Source organism: Balaenoptera acutorostrata, chromosome 11 (genome assembly GCF_949987535.1).
Source record: "Balaenoptera acutorostrata chromosome 11, mBalAcu1.1, whole genome shotgun sequence".
NCBI lineage: Eukaryota > Metazoa > Chordata > Mammalia > Artiodactyla > Balaenopteridae > Balaenoptera > Balaenoptera acutorostrata.
Genome location: NC_080074.1, coordinates 25642633 through 25655509, shown reverse-complemented (window position 1 = coordinate 25655509; position 12877 = coordinate 25642633). Strand labels below are relative to the sequence as shown.

The 12877-nt window shown below is 44.9% G+C and overlaps 1 pseudogene; it reads left to right on the top strand.

Annotated features, from left to right (window-relative positions):
- The first annotated feature begins 4761 nt into the window (after positions 1 to 4761).
- Positions 4762 to 5335, top strand: LOC103007789 (cofilin-1-like; annotated as a pseudogene).
- Positions 5336 to 12877: the final 7542 nt, after the last annotated feature.

Here is a 12877-nt window from a genome sequence, read left to right as displayed (position 1 = left end):
GTCAAGGAGGCTGGGGCATCTCCCCAACAACCCCCATCTGTGTTGGTTGATGGTTGGCCCCAGGAGCATCAAGCACCCTCTCCCCATCCTATGGGTTGTGTTTACAAATAGCCTAGCAAGCTCCTGTTGACAGGCATAGAAGAAGACATCCGTAGGCACTTGAGATGGGAAGCTGTCAGCTGGCCCAGGAGCTGTCCACAGCTGCCGGGAAACTCGGGTGGCCCAGGGAAGCTGGGGTACCTGCTACAGGTGGGAAGAGGCACAAGGAGTGAGAAATAAGGACCCAGACATATCACAGCCTCTCAAAACCCACCTAGCGGACCTCAAATATTGTATCTCTCCTCTGGGTGGGACCAAACTCTGCCTTCCTCATGTACAAACTAGTATTAGCAGCCAGCATTGACTGAACATTCATCCTGTGCCAGGAACTGTAATAAGGGCTTGACATAAATTATCTCACTGAATATTCATTGACCGTCTTCCATGTTCCATGGGAGAAGCAAGAGGCAAGTAAGACTTACTCCCTGCCCTTAATTTAAACTCTGGCAGGAAGGATAAGGTGAATCCAGGATTTTACACAGCACAGGCTGTAATGGGGGCAGAAGGGTTACAAATAATGATGAGATCTCTGGAGCATGAATCTAACTTCTGAATGGTGGAAGTTGGAAGGAAGGTGGAACTTCCTTGAGGAAGAAGGAGGCATTTGAACCTACTCTGGAAGGATGGGCATATTAGGGGAAGTACATTTGTGGACAGAGCTATGGAGTGTTTGGGAAGGTGGAGGGGAGGGAGACAGGAGAGAAGGTGAAAGGAGGACAAGATGGGCGTTGCCAGGAAGCTGTCACAATATGATCATACCCAGGAGTGAGACAAATCCGTAATCCAGACGTGATGCCAAGGTTGAAGGAAGCCAGATCAAGCATTAAACTGATGGATGGAGAAAGTATCTAGTGGAAAGCATGTGGGAGAGAAGTTTGGGGGAGGAGTGAGGTACAGGGGCATGGAGGCAATGATTCATTCAGGAACAGTGCCGTGATTGCTAAGAGTCTGTAGCAATCCATTCAGTTGCTCAGTGTATACCCCTCATTCATTGTTTTCATGCATTCAGCAAATATTTATTAAACACCCACGATGTTTCAGATACCCATTTATATAATGGGAATATAGTAGAGTAAAAACCTCTGACTTCATGGAGAAGACACAGACAATATCATATAAGTAAAATACCTAGTATGTCAGATGATAAGTGGTATGGAGAAAACTAAGTGGCGGGGAGGGGGTGGACAGGAGTGCTGTGTGGGGAGAGAGGTTGGTATTTGAAAGAGGGTGGTCAGGGATGGTCTCCACTGAGAGAGAGACCCTTGAGCAAAGACCTGAAGGAGTGAGGGAGTGAGCACTCCACGAAGAAAGAGTGCAATGGCAAAGACCCCAGATGGGAACATGGCTTACACGGTCTGGAAACAGTAGGGAGAACAAGCATGGCTGGAGCAGAGTGAGTGAAGTGCATGATAGTTGGTGTTGAGGTCAGAGACCAGACGGTGAAGGTCAGTGGTTTTCAGTGGGGTGGTACCATCTCATAGTGAATGTTTTTTGGAATTCATGGAGATGTTTTTGACTTCCAGTGTAGTTGTACCTGAATATTAAAATACATATTTTCTTATGGATTACCTTCTCTTAATTTGTACCTTATTTATTTATTTATTTATATTGAGATATAGTTGACCTACAATATTATGTTAGTTTCAAGTGTACTACTTGGTGATTAGATATTTGCATACATTGTGAAATGCTCTCCATGATAAGTCTAGTAACCATATGAAGTCTAGTAACCCCATACAAAGCTGTTACAATATTATTGACCATATTCCTTATGCTGTATATTACATTCTCAAGGCTTATTTATTTTATAACTGGAGGTTTGTACCTCTTAATCCCCTTTACCTATTTAGCTCTCACCCCTTCCCTCTGGCAACCACCAATTTTTTCTCTGTATCTATGAGTCTGTTTTTGTTTTGTTTTGTTTTTTAGATTCCACTTATAAGTGAGACCATATGTTATTTGTCTTTTTCTGGCTGCCTTATTTCACTTAGCGTAATACCCTCTAGTTACATCCATGTTATTGCAAATGGCAAGATTTTTTTTTTTTTTTAAAGGATTTTCTTTTATTTATTTATTTATTTATTTGTTTATTATTTTTGTCTGTATTGGGTCTTCGGTTCGTGCGAGGGCTTTCTCCAGTTGCGGCAAGCGGGGGCCACTCTTCATCGCGGTGCGGGGACCGCTCTTCATCGCGGTGCGCGGGCCTTTCTCTATCGCGGCCCCTCCCGTTGCGGGGCACAGGCTCCAGACGCGCAGGCTCAGCAATTGTGGCTCACGGGCCCAGTTGCTCCGTGGCATGTGGGATCTTCCCAGACCAGGGCTCGAACCCGTGTCCCCTGCATTAGCAGGCAGATTCTCAACCACTGCGCCACCAGGGAAGCCCAAATGGCAAGATTTTTTATGTCTGAGTGATATTTCATTTTGTGTGTGCGTGTGTGTGTGTGTGTAAAATGTCAAGTCAAAATGGAATAAAAGTTCATCCTTGGGTGTAACCATAAAATTATTAGAATAACTGTTCTGATTTTAGACAGGGGTTTCTTTTAGTCCACCCTAAATATTCTTATAAGACTGTAGCATCTCCAGGTCAAACAGTACATATGTTTAATCTCTGAATATACAGAGCCTAACATCTAGGAGGTATTTGTAGAACAAGTATTTGTTAAATGAATACATTTTAATGTATTTGTTTAGAATATTTTTTATTCGGTATATTTTTATGGTGGTATAATCACATTATCCATTTCACTTACTTCCTAATTTTTACTTACTATTTTATAATAATTATATATATATATTCTTCATTAACTATCATTTTTATGACTGCATAATAATTGATTATATGGATGAACCATAGTTCCATTATCTATTTCCTCAGTATTCAACATTTAAGATTCTTTCAATCTATCAAAATAATAAATAAGACATCAATGAACATTTTTTCTTAATGTGGCTCTTTAACTGTTTTAGATTATTCCAGTAAGGTGGTAAGATTTCTTGATCAAAGGTTATGGTAGATATTAATAATATTTACCAATATCTGTTTCTCTTCTCCTTTTGCGTATGTGGGAAACTTCATTTCTTAGCCTTCTTGCTGTTGAGTAGGGCTGTGTGACTAGTTTTGGCCAATGAAATGTGAAGGGAAGTGACATGTAAATACTACCTCTCTCCCAATCTGGGGTAGGTTTGTTGAATGAGCAAGATGTCAAATTTGTTATGGTAATCTACTAGGATTGCAGAGTTACTTTGTTACCACAGCTAACCTAGTTTATCCTGACCAATACATAGACTTTGAACCTTATTATGGGTTAGAGTATATATTGGAAAATTGCACAATGGTTGGTATATAGTAGGTACCCAATAAATACCTTGTAAGTAAATCAGTGAGGCTGGTTGCTAATAATACATGAAAATACCAGTTCCATTGCTTTATCAACAGCAGTGAATTTATTATTTGATTGTTCTTGCCAATTTAATAGGCAAAAATATTATCTTGGCCAACAAGAAATTGGCCAATTTCTTTGCTTATTGGAAAGGTTGAACATTTTTTCATCTGTTGTTAGCCGTTTCCTCTTTTATGCCTTATTTGTTCAAAATCTTTCACTCATTTTCAATAACTATTCATTGAATGCCTTCACTGATCTAGATATTGGGGCTATCGTGGTGAATAACCTTGCTATCATAGAACTTTTATTCTAGGAGGGGAGAAAAATGACATGTAAACATATGCTTAAATATTTTAGATAATGGTAAGTGCTATGAAAAATAAAGCAAGGTCAGTGGCTTAAAGAAAGACTAGGTATGTTTTCACACAGGGTGGTCATATAGCACCTTTCTGATAATATCACTTTTGAACAAAGGGAATGAACTAAGAAGATACTGGGAAGAGAGATGTTGCAGGCTTTGGGAATAGCACATACAAAAGCCTTAAGGCAGGGGCATACCTGTTATTTTGAAGATGCAGCAAGAAGCCAGTCTAGCTGAAGCAGAGTGAGCGAAGGGAGAATAGTAGGAGATGAGATTGAAGAGGTAACAAGCTGGAAGATGTAGGGTCACCTAGGCAATTGTTATGCCTTTTGACTTTTCTCTGGAGTGATACGGGAACCACTGGAGGATTTTGAGCTGAGGAGTGACATGATACAACTTACTATTTTAAAAAGATTACTCTGGCTTCTCTGTGGATGAGGTGATGGGGGCAGGGGCAAGTAAGAGGAAACCAAGTAGGAGCCCATTGCAATATTTTGATGGAAGATGATGATAACTTAGCCTGGGGTGACACTGTGGATAAAGTGAGAAGGGGTCAGATTCCAGATATATTTTGTAGTAGAGCTAATAGGGTTTGATATTTGATTGGAAATGGGCCTGGGTGAGGGAAATGAAGGAGTCAAGAATGATTCCAAGGTTCTGACTTGAGCAAATAGAAGAATGCAGTTGCCATTTACTTTATCGCTCTCATGAACCATATTTGGTATTTTTAATGACTTCAGAAAAAGTCATGTCAGAAATTAAAGGAACAGTGTACTGGGGTGGGACGTGGTGCTTGCTTCCCAGATGCAGGGGTAGGTTGATTGAAAGCAATCATGGTCTGAGTTGGATGCCTGCAGCAGTGCAGGGGCTCTCACCTTCTCTGGCTCACCTTGCCACGTCCTTCTCACTTCGGGAAACATGACCTCCCACGTGGCTGTCTCTGACGGTGGCATCAGGGATTCAGTGACATGCAGGTGCGCAAGCTGCTAAGGTGAAGAACTGCAAGAAGGTGGTGCTCTTCTGCCTGAGTGAGGACAGAAAGATCCTCTGGGAGGAGGGCCAGGGGATCCTGGTAGGTGATGTGGGCCAGGCTGACGATGACCCCTTGCCAGCTTTGTCAGGGCACCACCGGAGAAGGACTGCCGCTATGCCCTCTATGACGTAAACTAGGAGACTGAGGAGAGTGAAAGGAGGACCTGGTAGTGATCTTCTGGACCCCTGAGTCTGTACTCCTTAAGAGCAGAATGATCTATGCCAGCTCCAAGGACCCCATCGAGAAGGAGCTGCAGGGTATCGAGCGTGAATACAAGCACGCTGGTAGGAGGAAGTCAAGGACCGCTGTGCCCTGGCAGAGAAGCAGCGGGGTTGGGGGTGGCGGGACAGTGCTGCTTCTCCCTGGAGGACAGCCTTTGTGAGAACCCCGGCCCCCTGCCTGGAGCATCTGGCAGCCCCAGACCTACCCACTGGGGTTTCAGGCTACCCCCCTTCCTGACCCGAGGGATTTGGGGGATTCCAGCAGGGGGAGGGCAGTCTCTTCACTCAGCTGCAAACAGCCCCGCACCTCATGGAACTTCCTCCTCCCTCCATCCCTGGTGGTCTGGCCTTCCTAAACCACTTTTGATCTTCTGATTCCTCTTGAGTTGAAGCAAACCAAGTGCCTCCACAGCACTGCAGTTCAGGGAGGGTCTGTATTTTTTCAGCGACACCCCCGACTCCCCACTTGTTCCTCCCCCTTCCCATACTGCAAACCTCTAACCACAGTAGTGATGCTGTGCTTGTCTGTTTAGTCCTGTGTATAAAGGGAAAGTTGAAGAGATGATCCCTCCCCTTTTCCCATGTTTGCAGCCACTCCTGGAAGCAGGACCTGCAAGGGAACTTCAACTAAAATGCACACGGGTGCACAAGCGGGCACACACACACACACACACACAACAATTTTTAAAAAGATCGCGGTCTGCTTATTGCCCGTGGCCACAGTGATTGGTTCAGTGTTGGGCATATGACCTTAGATGATCCAATCAGAGGCCCAGGACTTTCATTTAATAATTTGGGACAGCTGTTCCTGCTGGAAATGAACAAGGAAGCAAGCTTGGCTCCCTGAGGCTTCCAGTAGTCCTCTTGTTCCTTTGATAGGAACCAGCCTTAGAATGAAATTGACATCATGGAAAGCAGAGAAGAGAGATAAAAAGCTGGGTTTTTTTCTGTGACTTGTTTGAGTCACTATATCCATCCTCACCTGAAATGTTTCCAGAGATGTTCAGTTACACAAGCCAACAAACTCCCCTTTCTTGTGTACATCATTTTGGGCCACCAAGCACCTCCTGACTGATACGAGCGGCTTTCCATGCAAATGCTGTCCACAGTTCTCAGGCAGAATGCTCTCACCACCTGGGATCTCAGAACACAGGAAATAGTCACCCCAGAAAATCTGCAAACCATTTGAGGCTTAGGATCGGAGAGTTACATCATGTTCTGAGGAGGAAAGGCCACCTTCAGAGCATACGCTGTCCAAAATCCTGGAGGAATGGATCCCAGGAACTGTCAGAGCAGCAAACATCACCTGGCATCAGATGATCTCAGCTCCTCCCTGAGCGGTGAGGGCCAGGCGTTCCTCCTGAAACAGAGGGTCTTTGGCAGCTTGCTTCTGGATACTGATGTGTTTACGGTCATAGTCACCAATTGCCGGAAGCAATGGGTGGAAACTGATTCTGAATGGGGAGTCTCCATGAATACCAACATCCTGCTTCAACATTTGTTTCTGAAAATCTTTTACCAATTTGTGCTCCTTTCAAGACAATTTAGGTTCACGATGAGCAGGACAGGCTGTGAGGTCAGGCTACCTGGGCTTCCCTCCTTGCTTCCCCAGGGCTGGTGAACCCAAAAGGGGTCTCAAGGCTGAGCTCAGTTGGCAGATAGGGGCCCCACTTTCCAGTCTCAGTAAATCCTCTGCACAGGGTATTAGCTTGAGATCTTAGAGGACTGCTGTATGGTGGGCTTCCTGGAATCTGTTCCCCACAGTTGTCTTGTTCGTCATCAAGTTTGAAAGGAATTCTAGTCTAGTGACCAAAAGCATCAATAGCCTGTAGCCAGACTGCTGGAGTTTGCATCTTAGATCCACCGCTAAGGACTGCAAATCACTTAACCTCTCCATGCCTCAGCTTCCTCCTCTGTAAAATGGAGATAATAAAAAACTCTCTGGGACTTCCCTGGCGGTCCAGTGGTTAAGACTCTGTGCTCCCAGAGCAGGGGGCACAGGTTCGATCCTTGGTCAGGGAACTAAGATACCGCATGCTGCATGGCTGCATGGCGTGGCCTAAAAAAACCCAAAAAACAAACAAACAAAAAAACAACTATGTCTAGCTCCTAGAGTTACTTGGAGGAGAAATTAGTTATTACAGGCAGTCTTAGAACAGTGCCTGGCATCCATGAATAATAGCTATTAGGTTGCTTGTAACTTGCTAGTAAGTAATGATGCAGAGACACCAAAGCAAAATGAGTTGGGAGAGAAGAAACAGAAATGCATATAGGAAGCAGAGAGTACCGTTGAATGTCTGACAAAAGAGAGAATGGTTGACGTGCCTTTCGACAAGGTTCAATCTTCTCTCTCCAGCCAGGGTGGAGTTTCTGGGCTGGAACCAACAAGACGGAAGGGGAAGCCCAGCCACCTCCTTCCTGTTGCCGCTATAGCCTTTGCGGCCAGCAGCCTGTGTGGCTTTTCTTTTATGCTGCGTTAATCCTCCTCCTAATCATAACTGCCATTCCTCACTTTAAAGTTTCATTTTAAGTTTGCAGAGCCCTTTCACACCTCTCTTTATTCCCCTTCCAAAATGATGCTCAAAACAGAATCAGGTAGAATCTATTGTTTTCCCATTTCACAGATGGGAAGAACAGGGCTTGGGCTTGCCATCCAGCTTCAGTAATATTTAAAACATTGCAAATATCGTGGATTCTCCCCCCCCCCCCCCATATATATATGTATAGTATATATATATACCATATATATAGTCTCAGGGCCCCTTTATTGTGTGTGTGTGTGTCTGTGTGTATTTATTTATTTTTTTCTAATTACTGCCCTAGAGTTTCCTAGGGCACGGTTTGCAAACTACACACCTACATGATTTCTCTAGGGGCTGGCTTTTCTGCCCTGATTCTCAGATGGTCAACATAAACATATTTGGTGGATGCCCCCATTGACCTAGAACCTGGGAAATTTATGAAATTTAGTTAGAGGTATACTTTGTATCAAAGTCACAGTCAAATAAAAACAAAGTACTAAACCTCATATCTTAGACCCTAAAAATATTTATAACATTAAACTGGATAAATGGATACCTGTTAGCTGCTCCTTGGCCAAGTTCCCAGAGTACAGACCTCTGCACACACACTTATCCTAAGTATCATAAGTATCTATTTCTGCCAGTGTTTCCTACTCTCAAGTACTACACTGTTTTATTTTTAAAATTTTCTACAATTAAAAACTGTATTGCTCTTCTTTCCTTATGTCTTAATAATAATGGGTAACTCATACTGAACATCACATGTGCCAGGTGCTGTCTTTATATGTAGTTCTTAAGAACTTTATATGTATTAAATCATTTACTTCTCACAGCAATCCAGTTAGGTAGCTACTATTATTTTTCTCCTTTTGCAGATGACATCACTGAGGCACAGTGACCTGCCTCTATTAGGTTTAAATTCAGGTAGTTTGGTTTCAGAACCAACACACTTTACTACACTAGTCTACATGTTCGAGGTAGAATTTTAATAACGCCAGCAAAGCAAAAAGGTGAAAAAAAGTTTAAGTATGATCCTAACACTCAGATATAACTACTTTAACATTTGGTGTATATTAATGATTATAAATCAGGCAGAGGGTGGGGTGGAAGGGAGGGGCATATATCAGAATTATTTGGGGAGCTTTTAAAAAAACGCATATGCTTGAAGTATTCTACCCAAGGGGGAGGGGCAAGCATGAGGATCTGGTGGAAAAAATTAGGTGATACTGAAATAAACAGCCTCCCCTCTTCCCTTCCACGTTCCAAATGTTCCACCTCCATTCCAACTGAAAGCCACTACTGTGTCTTTCCAATCTTTTTTCTATGCATAGCTACATATGTATACACATAAATACACACTTACAAATGACAAATCAAAAACAAATAAATGGGGCTTCCCTGGTGGCGCAGTGGTGAAGAATCCGCCTGCCAATGCAGGGGACACGGGTTCAAGACCTGGTCCAGGAAGATCCCACATGCTGCAGAGCAACTAAGCTTGTGCGCCACAACTACTGAGCCTGTGCCCTAGAGCCCGCGAGCCACAACTACTGAGCCTGCGTGCCACAACTACTGAAGCCCGCGTGCCTAGAGCCTGTGCTCCGCAACAAGAGAAGCCACCGCAATGAGAAGCCCCCACAATGAGAAGCACCACAATGAAGAGTAGCCCCCGCTCGCCGCACCTAGAGAAAGCCCACGCACAGCAATGAAGACCCAACACAGCCAAAAATAAATAAATAAAAATAAATAAATCTATTTTTAAAAAACAAACAAATAAATGATTGTTAAAAAAAATACCAGGGCGGGCTTCCCTGGTGGCGCAGTGGTTGAGAATCTGCCTGCTAATGCAGGGGACACGGGTTCGAGCCCTGGTCTGGGAAGATCCCACATGCCGCGGAGCAGCTGGGCCCGTGAGCCACAATTGCTGAGCCTGCGCGTCTGGAGCCTGTGCCCCGCAACGGGAGGGGCCGCGATAGAGAAAGGCCCGCGCACCGCGATGAAGAGCGGTCCCCGCACCGCGATGAAGAGTGGCCCCCGCTTGCCGCAACTGGAGAAAGCCCTCGCACGAACCGAAGACCCAACACAGCCAAAGATAAATAAATAAATAAATGAATATTAAAAAAAAAAAAAAAAAAAAAACCAATACAACAAATTCTAATGCAAAAAAAAAAAAAAAAAAAAATACCAGGGCAAGCAAGAGATGCTGGCACATAATATGATAACATTCCTAATTACCCTGGATTCTTACTGTACCTTCAGGGCACGTCAGTGAGACAAAGTTTCCAGGTTGGAACCTGGTAGGCTTTTCAGCATCAATCGCTCTTCCTGTGAATTTGTTGCTTTGTGATTTGGCAGGTGGAAGTGGCCAAGTTATTTTTCTGCCCAGGTTCTCCCAGTGGCCTTGTACCCTGAGCTGATTTGTGCTTTACCGTCTTCCAGGCGCAGCCCCGTGCCAGGGCGCTGGATGGCTGCCTGGGCTCATAGTATTCCCCGTTCAGGCTGAGCTCGAGAGCCTGGGGAGAAGAGGCCGGGCAAACCCAGCAGGATGCCTGGTGTGTTCCGGAAGGAGTGAGAACCTGAGCCCTGGAGGGGAGAGCCAGAATGAGGTGCTTCTGGTCTCTGCTCCCGTTAACAGCCCACCGTGACCCTGCTCCCAGGTATTGATTTACTCTCCCGTCCCCCTCAGTGGACTGGGTGCTCCTCATGGGCAGGAAACTGGTCTGATTATTTTGTCTTTCTTCCTCTTTGTATCCTGATTGTCTGGAATGGTGCCTGGAGCAGAGCAGGAACAGCAGCTTCTTGCTGGGATGAATTATAGGCGTAACAACAGCCGACTTGGAGGGGCGGTTCTGTGCCTCAAAGGCAGATTAACAAGACAGTTTCCAATCTTCACAACAACTCCTTAGGGGAGAGTCTAGATTCTATTATTCCCCCTATTGTAGAGCTGAGGAAATTAGGCAGAAGGAGGTTCAGTAACTTGCTCAAGGTCATGCAGATAAGTGGCTGGCTGCAGTCAAACCCAGGAGGCTCAGCTCCAGAGTTCAAATTCTTAATCCCTACCCTGTGCTACTTCTCCCATCCCTCCCTCTCCTTCAGTTCATTGGCCAGAGTGATCGCCTAAGGTTTCACTGTATCCTGTCACTCCCCTGATCAAGAACCTTCAAGGCCAGAGTCCTCAGAGTGGTATACAGGCTGTCTACAGTTGTCCCCAGTCACCTGACCACTGCAGAGGCAGTAGGAGTTTGATCCCAACTCTAATTACACGCTGTGTAACCTTGGACGCGTCACTTGACCTCTCCCCATCTCATCTTCCTCAACTGCACAACGAGAGCAGTAATAGTACCGACTTCATGTCACACTTACAAGGGCTTAATAATCATCCGGTGTGGAAACTGCTTAGGACACAGGTTTGCAAACTTTCTACAAAGGGCCAGATGGTAAATGTTTTCGGCTTTGTGGGCTGTACGGTCTCTGTCATAACTACTCAGCTCTGCCGCTCTTGTGCAAAAGCAGCCACAGACAATAGGAAAAAGAGTGTGGCTGGGTGCCAATCAAACCTTATTTATGGACACTGAAATTTGAATTTCAAATAATTTTCATGTGTCATGAAATATCCCTTTTTAAAAATTTCCCCCCATTTAAAAATGTAAAAACTTTTCTTAGCTTAGGGATAGTACAAACACAGGTGCTGGGCTAGATGTGGTCTGCAGGCTATAGTTTGCTAACTCCTAGTTTGGAACATTGTCTGGTACAGAGAAAGAGCTTAATAAATCCTAGAGAAACAGTATGAAGTAGGGGGACAAAGTAGGAGTTTGTAAGGTGTTGAGTGCTTTGACTTGGTGGGTATGTTTGGATGGAAGAGACGGGCCAAATGTCAGAGACTGAATCAAGGAACCAGCATCTGCTAAGCACCCAGTGTGGCCAGGCACCACTTTCTACATTTCTTCCCATTCCATCCTCACGCTGACCCTGACCTTCCATCCTATTTACAGAGGAGGTGAGTGAGGCTCAGAGAGGTTAGGTAACATGCCCAGAGTTGCACAGCTTTTAAGTATTAGAGTCAGGATCTGAACCTAGTTTTTGAAGGATACCAAAGATTCTGCTTTTTCTACTATACCGTCATGTACTGCAGACACATTGAGAACGTACAATGTGTAAGGTGCTATGCCAAGTCTGGGAACACAGTGGTGTAAAAGATTTAGCTTTAACCAGATGGAGTGTATAGTGTTGTAGGAGACCAGACATCCAAATAAGCAATTGTAACTCAGGGTGAAAACTCCGATGATGAGAACACACAGAAGGGGCTCAGAGTTAAAGACTGTAACCCACATTTGGGAAATCAGAGCGGGCTACCTGAAGGAAGTGATGTCTAAACTGAGACTGCAGGTCAGCAAGGGAAGACCCAGGGAATAATAACACTAAGCTACAATTTCTTGCCTGCTCAACCAGATTGTCAGTGGGCACCCCCTACCCCTGAGAAGTCTGGTTCTGAGATTCATGGCCCTTGATGGTCCCTTCCCAAGAGGGTCCCTGAGTCTTCTGTCCTCAGGTGTTCTCTGCCTTCACCTCTCTCATCCTGAAATGCTATCATAGTTTTGCCCCACAGCTCCCTGGAGACAAGACTCAGCCCCTTCTCTGTTTTCCTCATTACTTCAAGTATTCCATGGATTGGTAAACCTGACTTAAGATTTTGGTGGATGGAGGCGGGTGTCATGGGGAGGGGTCACTTCTGGAGCGCAGGGTTTCCGCCCCTCCTCCCCCACCCCACCCCCCACTTCCTCTCTGGAGCTGCAAACAAAATCCTCCCTTTGTCTTGCTGGGAGCGTCCCGCCCACCTCCAGCCCTAAGGATCTCAGTTTTTACTTCTAGCGAAGTATTTTCTCAACAAGCACAGCTCTACCTTCCTAAGAGGAATTCTGATGAATAAAATGCTCTTCTCTCTACATATACATTGTCTCATTTCATCCTCCTAGCAAACCTCCAGCATAGCTATCATTGTCCCCATTTTACAGATGGGGAAACTGAGTAGCCCAAGTGATGACATTGAGAGTTAAGAGCAGGACTGTCTGAATCCAAAATCTCCATTCCCAGCCACTCTATCCTGCTTCTCAATACCACTCTAATTGGATCTGGGGAAGAGAGGGGTTGGGAGGGCGGGCAGGGAAAGTGAGCAGAGTCAGAAACTGGGTCCATAAAAGAATACTGATTTCACCAGAGATGCTAGTTTCCAGTGACTTACACCTCCACAATCTTAGGGTTAA